The sequence below is a fragment of the Macrobrachium nipponense genome, chromosome 4 (genome assembly GCF_015104395.2).
Source record: "Macrobrachium nipponense isolate FS-2020 chromosome 4, ASM1510439v2, whole genome shotgun sequence".
Classification (NCBI taxonomy): domain Eukaryota; kingdom Metazoa; phylum Arthropoda; class Malacostraca; order Decapoda; family Palaemonidae; genus Macrobrachium; species Macrobrachium nipponense.
The window spans coordinates 130,997,680-131,006,737 of NC_061100.1; positions in this window are offsets into that span (position 1 = coordinate 130,997,680).

The window sequence follows — 9,058 nt, forward strand, 5'->3', positions numbered from 1 at the left end:
ATTATTATTATTATTATTATTATTATTATTATTATTATTATTATTATTATTAGATGCAATTTGAATCACTGTATGTGACATTGCAAATGACAGTTACGAAAAATTGGTTTCTGCTGTAGCACCGCTAAGATGATAAATCCCGTTATTGAAATCAGTAATACTACAATGTTAATTAGTATTATTCTTATACTTACCATCGCTTTTGTACGTTAACTTCAAAGCTGCCATTAAATAATTCGTGAAATTATTCGCGTTCATGTGCTAGCATCTCTCTCATCCACCCTCTTGCTTCAAATTGACAGCATTCCTTTTACGGGCACATACGGGACTTAATTCGATTTGAATCGACAGATGACAATCCTAAAATGGATGCCGTGTCTCTTGCATATACCGTTTCCATGTGCATTTTCATTGTATACGAAGATTTATCAAGACCAGTGTTTTTAACCAAAATAGCACAAGGTAACAAAAAACGAAAATGCCTTCAATCGTGATAATATGTCGTAATCATAGTAAAATAAGATGAGGCAGTTTCACTAGGAGAAGGAAATGGTAACAGAAATTAGTTCAAAGAAGCGTTTAGTAGTAGAAAGTGAGAAAGAACCCAGAAGTGATCCTAACTTAAACTAACAATTGTGAGATAGAATGCGACTCTCTCTCTCTCTCTCTCTCTCTCTCTCTCTCTCTCTCTCTCTCTCTCTCTCTCTCTCGTTTTTTGAGCAATAAAAAGCTGAACTGTTCATCAAGTATTGTATACATATGATGAAATACTCGTTTTCTTTTTTTCTTAATTTGATTCCATATAGGTATTTCTAACAAAACTCTCAAATTTCAAGGGCATTTTCCTTTTCATCCCAAAAGTTGAAAAATGTCGAGGCGTTGAAAGAAGGAGCACTTGGCATTTAGAATAAACTATATCTTACTTTTTCGGTCATATACCATTGTTTTAAGCGTAGTTGCCTCCCGGATGTTTTGTTTGTAATTCATACTTACTATTACAAAAAATCCTGTAACATTATCAAAGTGCCCAGCGTTAAATTAAACATATCAATTTTATCATTGGCGAAAGCAAGTCAACAACCGCTTCCATTTCTTCACTTTTTATCGGACAATTCTTTTAGTTGAATAGTTATCTTGCAGATGAGGATGATAAACTTTATTGGTTTTTACTGTTGATAACAGGATATTCTAATACTAAAGCAAAAGAATGATTTTTTATTTTGCAAATTAAAATGAAACCTATAAACACACACACACACACACACACATATATCTATCTATATATATATATATTATATATATATATATATATATATATATATATATATATATATATATATATAGATAGATAGATATAGTGTGTGTGTGTGTGTGTGTATACTTGTATGTGTAAGTAAATATACAAGTGATAAATTCCACAATACTTACAAGGATGTCAAAGAATGAGTCAGGAAAGAGGAAAATAGAGAATAAAAATGTCTTAGATGTAATCGGGGGACAATATGAGATACAATAAAAGTCGTTAAAAAATAAGAAAGAGTTAAAGTGGATCACTAGATTATAAAACTTAAAAAAAGAAATTACGAATTTCATATAGAAAAAGGGATGACGAAGAAAATCCTCTATGAAGATATAACACAACGAAATATTAAGAGATTTATAAAAAACGAGAAGGAAATTAAAGACAGAGCGAACCCAAGTACAGTGAACAATAGAACACAGAGTAAATATAAACCTCGCCGATAATACAATTGTCATCCTAACGAATACTGATCTTACGCCATAGAAATATTTATAAAATAAGTAATAATGGAAGATGAAAGAGAATATTTCAGAAAAGGGTGATTACTGACTCTGATGACTCCCCGCAAAAAAAAAAGATAAATAAATAAATAAAAGACGGGGAACCGAAGGACAAAGGGATAAGAAGTGGAAACGTGAACACGATGATTGGAAAACCAAGAAAAATAAAGATGTGCGGAAGGAAGGGGCAGGGGAAAAGTCTACTTAAACCTTTCAATTCGAGAGACGCTTAAATTGAAGGAAAACAATTTGTCGTGAAGTGGTTCTTCTCTTCGGCTGGGTTTGCTGTACTTTGTAGGTTGTAAAGATTACAATCCACGACACACTGACCTACCTGGATCGAGTTATGGTAATCTTATCACGACTATGATTAGCGAGTCTTGTTAGCGAATTTTTGTAAGAACCGATTGATAGGGTTTGGCAACATATAATGTTCTTTTACTTACACAATACAGATATAATATTATATATATGATATATATATATATTATATATATATATATATATATATATATATATATATATAGATAGATAGATAGATAGATAGATATATGTATATGTATATGTATTGTATATGTATATATATATATATATATATATAATATATATATAATATATATAGATAGATAGATAGATATATTGTATATGTATATGTATATGTATATATATATATATATATATATATAATATAGTATATATATAGGTATAGGATAGATAGATAGCATAGATAGATATGTATATGGTATTATGTATATATATATATATATATATATATATATACATGTATATGTGTGTGTGTGGATTTATAAATATATATATATATATATATATATATATAATATATATATATATATATTATATATAATAAAAGTATTTGTGTATAACTGAATCACGAAAGTTTGGAACGTGATAAAATCCATAAATAAAGGTATAAGCCACGAGGGTAAATAAAATAAACAACGGAGATTCCGCAAGATCTTTCGACGTTCAAACGTCCTTTACTTAGGACGTTTGAACGTCGAAAGATCTTGCGGAGACTCCGTTGTTTATTTTTCCCTCGTGGCTTATACCTTTATATATATTATATATATATATATATATATATATATATATATATATATATATATATATGTATACTATGTGTATGTGTTGTATCCAACTTATGGAAAATGGTAAAAGTAGATTGTTAAAAATACTCAATATTTTGGTCCGCTATACTCCAAGAAGAGGTCCAATGGCTGGCGAAACTGATGATCATTTTTATAAGTTAAAATAACTCGTCTGTTAAAAGGAACATTAATCGGTTCCTAAAAATCGTTGGGAGTGGTGGCTCCATTATGGTCGTGATCTTTTCTCTGAAACCAGGGCATCTCAGGTCTTATTTTGTGCTTTACTTTTCAGAAAACTTTAATTTTATTGCTATGACTCAAACGTCTGATTTAATTGGAAAATCCGTCTACTTGCTTTCGTTGTAAAACAACTGAGTGCCGTAAGAGCATTTTTGTTTTGTACTTTTATTTTATTGCTATGCCTGAAACGTCTGATTTACGTGGAAACTTGCCTACTTACTTTCAACGTAGCACAATTGAGTTCAGTAAGTACATTTTGTGTTTGATATTTTCGAAAGCATTCATTTTACTGCTACAACTCAAACGTATGAATTAGATGGAAAATCCTCCAAAGGCTTCCAGTAAATGCAATTGAGAATCGTAGCTAACAAAATACAGCAGAAATGTTTCATCCTGATAATGTAAGCAATAATGATATAGTTGAAAGCGCGGAAAAGGTTTTTGGGTACAAAAGGTTAAGGCGAAGAATCTAATCTCACTCAGACTTCCATTAAATTTTCATTAAGAGTTACCACGTATATATTGCCCAAGGGGGTTGCAAATGCATTTTGATGTTTACATCCGTTTGCGTGGTTCGTGCTTGTCTGTTTGCAGTATTTTGTGTGTTTGTTTGTAAAGGTGATCTGTTTTGTATTTGGAAATGAGCTGAAACGCGTTTATATTTGTTTATGAAAACGTAATAGTCTCTCTCTCTCTCTCTCTCTCTCTCTCTCTCTCTCTCTCTCTCTCTCTCTCTCATCTTCTTTTCTTTATGTTTTTTGAATTGATAACGGTAGTCCTTAGCGAATAAACAGGCCTCATTTACCCTTTATATTTAAACTATAGTTCTCCTGAAAAAGTAATGGAACGCATCTTCGTATACTTTTTATGGGTGACAAATCCTGTTCCTAGATAAAAAAAAAAAAAAAAAAAAATTAAACCCTAATGAAAATGGATTCACAAAAACTATAATTCAGAAATACCCAGAAATTGTAAATCGGAAAAAAAGCCGGTGCCATTTTCGAAAAACAGATCGTTATGTGAGAAAGCCTTTTCTGTTGCTCCATCTTCTATGCAACTATTTACGTGATGGGAGAAATTTCAGGGCGCCTTGGACCGCATTAACCGAACCTCGGTAAATATGAGATTACATTATCAGTCAACAAAAGCATTTCCTCCATTTTTTTTCTCTCTCTCTCCAGAATCTTGCGTGTCTTGGCTCCGTTTCTCTCGGGAAGTTCTTTGCTACTCTCTCACGCTGTTCTTTCCTCACACTCCTTTCTCCACGTCTTTCCTACCTCTCCTCCTCCTCCTCCTCCTCCTCCTTCGTTCAAGGTGTCTGTTTTTGCTTTTTCCCTCCTCTTCTCCGAAGCCGTCAGAGATGGAGCGCTTTCCATTCTCCAATCTTCTATCTCATTTTTCGCTATCATCGTTTTCTTTGTTGTGTTAGCGGACCATTTTTCGCGTAACTCATCTCACCGTTTCACGCGCCGTTCCTGGCAATTTTTCCGTTGAGGACGACCCTTGTCTTCCTTTTATCTTTCTTTGACCTTACTGCATCTATTTCATAACTTCTCATTAGCTAAATTTATTGTTTCATTTCAGTCACGTTAACTGTGGCGTTGCTTTGCTTTCTGTCGTGATCTTCATTGCTCTTCGTCTCTACTAGGACTTCTTAACCAAATTCTATTTTCGTAGCGTTTTCTTTTGTTTCTATTTTGTAATTTCAACAGTAACATCTTCCCCCTTCCCTCTAATCCCCTAACCTCTCTCTCTCTCTCTCTCTCTCTCTCTCTCTCTCTCTCTCTCTCTCTCTCTGTATATTTATTTTGAAAATATATAACATATAACTTTTTCAAAATAACATTGTCATGCCACATTGCTCTTCGTCTTAACAGACCTTAAACAATATTGTATCTAAAATCATCTTTTTTTGTTCGTCCATTTCTCATCCTCTCACCGCATCTTCCTACCACTTACTGCCTTAATTTTTTAAAAAGATCTCTCTTTATCTTAATTACTAACAGATAGGCATAACAGTCGACTACAATAAAATCTCAATTATACTAATAATAATAAAGTACGCTCATATATATGTACAGTTCAAATAAGCTCCTATGTTTCTAAATGTAATTTATTTTGAATATTGTATGAAAGTAATATGAACGTAATTTACAGGCAGGTTTTCTCTCTCTCTCTCTCTCTCTCTCTCTCTGTCTCTGTGTGTGTGTGTGTGTGTGTGTGTGAACGAGCCGCAATACTTAACCATTTAATAGTCTCCCCTTTGGTCTTCCCCCAAACGTTCAAGCTAACAGCCTCTTTTCCTTCTTAACTTTCTTCTCTTTACACATCCGGTGAGAAATGTTTGAAGAACATTATGTACGCACGGACACTCTCACTGATGAAGCCTTGACTGCTACTGGCGACCATTTGAGTTTAAAGGAAATTTACTCGAGAGAGAGAGAGAGAGAGAGAGGGAGAGAGAGAGAGAGACAGAGACAGAGACAGAGAGAGAGAGAAATACGCGCATCCGTCGTTTTCAGAAGAGTTTGAAAACAGATTGCCTCTGCACACATTCACGTTACCTTGAACTTTACGTACGTATGAATATACATATATATATATATATATATATATATATATATATATATATATAGATATATGTGTGTGTGTGTGTGTGTGTGTGTGTGTGTGTGTGTGTATTTATATATAATATATAATATATATATATATATATATATATTATATATATATATATATATATATATATGTGTGTTCGTATAGTAGTGCTCCGTTATGCCTATATGTTAAACCTCACAATAAAGAGCCACCTTAAAACAATGCAGGCATTAAATGCTGGGATTAAGCAATAAGAAATTGAGTGAAGAAAAACAAATATAATTAGAAATACAATATTGTCTTACAAATGAGAAGATTGCGTACAGGTACTGGAGGGGTTGAGGTACAATTATGTCTTACTAAAGAGATAAATGCGTACTCATAATCAAAGTGGTTAGAAAGGATATTCAAGGATGAAGAGAGAAGAAAAACTGAGAAAAATCATTATTGTAAAGGGATGAATCTGGACAGATATGGAGAAAAGACAGCCCATCTATTTAAAAGCAAAAGTAGATAGAATGCAATCGTGAGTAGATGCAGAGTGAGTATTCCGAAGAAATGACGAAGGATAAAACGGAAACAGCTGAATTAGGCCGGAGTAGAAGATCTTGGAGTAAATTTGAAAATGTTTTTGATAATGGCGGTAATAATATCTCTACCTGAATTAACTCAAATGCATTTCCTGTTTTTTTTCCCTTTATTATTATTATTCTTTTATTCCCTGAAGTTTCAATCTTGTAGATAAATTATTAAACCATATCAACCTCTAGCAATCACTGTTTACTAATTGTTCTTCGGTAATTTCCACCTTTTTTATATTTTGCAGCTTTAGAACTCATACCAACGTTACCTAATATAAAAACAGACATATAAACGACGCCTTTTTATAGAGAGGGTTTCACCAACAATTTTCGTCGCCAAAATAATAATGATTAAAGATTTTTTCTTCGGGAAACTCAATCATAGCATTCAGTCAAAAATCCTTGTGGATTTTATGCTGTAAATACAAACATATTCTTGTTTCATCATTATGAATACTATTAGAGTCACGGGTGCAGGAAAATGAGCGACAAGTTTTCTTCTTCTTTTTTTTTTTTATGCGGTATAACCGTCAAGATTGTTTGTGGCTGACCTTTGGGTTACAGTTGAGCCAAAGGGAAATAAAAGCGCTAGCGTTCTTCGAAATGAAATCGCTGCTCTTGTGTCAGAAAAATCTCATGGTTAAGCATTTCCTCCGTGACAATTTCAAGGGTGGTCGAGATGTTTTGAAAAACATAAGATATTCGCTCAGAAAAACCGATTGCTCAGACGATAGTGACTCAATAGACTAAAGCTCAAAATAAGAGAACAGATAACAAGAGGAGTTACGTCCGTGATAAAGAAATCATTATCCCTTAGGTTAATAATGTTTTATTTACCAATAAAAATTTTCCCTTGGTAACCAGGAAAATTTTTTATGCATGTGTATGGTATAAGCTTCTATGTACATTAGAACCGAACAAATTTTCAAAGGTAATGGATGGAGATTTTTATAAGAACCAACTGAAAAATGACAGGTTTTCTTGAAAAAAAAAACATATATATATGATTATAGATTATATATATAATTATATATTATTAGATTTATATAATTATAGATTCATATTATATATATAATTATATTATTTAATATATATAATATATTATATCATATCATATTATTAATTATATATTTAAGTTTAAAATATATATAATATATAGATATATATTATATTATATTAAATATATGTATATATAGATATTATATAGATATATATATATATATCATAGTATATCATAGTATATAATAGATAGATATAAATTTAATATATATATATATATACTATATATTTCATATATATATACTATTATATAATATAATAATATATATGTATAGTATATATATATATAATACTAATATATAATAATATATAATAATATTTTACTATAACTTATATATAGTTATACTATATATATATATATAATACTATATATATATATATATAATAACTATAAATATCTTAATATAATATATATATATATATATATATATTATGAAATAACCTTGAATTCACGAAGTATATAAAAACGTCGGTGCTTATGGTAAAAAATAAAATATAGGTTTTTTTGCCACGAAGGAAAAAAATGAAAAAAGCGAGTTAGCCGAGTACTTTCTCGGTTCCTATTTTCGGATCCCTTTAACTGAGGCAGTTCTTCATAGGAAACGGGTCCGAATAGGACCGAAAGTACTCGGCTAACTCGCTTTTTTCATTTTTTTCCTTCGTGGCAAAAAAAACATTTATCTTTATCTATATATATTATATATATATATATAGATAATATATATACTATATATATATATTACTAGATATATATATGATATTATATAATAATCTATATATATAGATATATTTATAAGTCTATAAATATATATAGATATATATATATATAAATAACTATATATATATATAGATATTATATATTATTATATATATAATATATATATCTAGTATATATTATCTATTATATTATATATTATAGATAATTATAATGGATGAGTGCCTCGCATGTGTATTCTATATACGTCCACAGACCATATGATGGGGTGAAAAATAATGTTTGTTTTCCTTGAACAAAAACCTCCCAGCACAGAACACCTTTTTGCGTTACGTATGTCACGGCCCCGGGAAGAGAAAGGTCGATAAATGAAGCATAATTTCAAATGAATGAGATGAGGAGGAAAAAACATTGTTGCATGAACGGGTATTTTTGGCAAATGGGCACTAGGATTAAAAATTCAGACCTAGAAAAATTCATCTATTCCTTTGCTATATAGAGAATTAACAGCAGGAATACAGTCCTAGCGACCATCATTATTTTATTAATATTATTATTATTATTATTATTTTATTATTATTATTATTTATTATTATTATTATTTATTATTATTATTAGTTATTACTTACTTATTATTTTAAATTGGAAAAAGTTAAATCCCAATAATATGTCTGAATCTTGTTATTTTAAATAACAGAAATCAGCACTATTATTGTTGGGTTTACTTTTGCCATTTTATTTTATTGAACTCATTGATTATGAGGTTTCCTTTCGGCTTATTATTATTATTATTTTTCTTATTTTTTTTTTTTTTGCTCTATCACAGTTCCCTCCAATTCGATTGGCGGTGGTATTATTTAGTAGTGTGGTGGGTTTCCGGGTTGGCATCCTGCGTCCTTAGGAAGTCCATCACTTTTCCTTTACTATGTGTGCGTTTCTAGGATCAACACTCT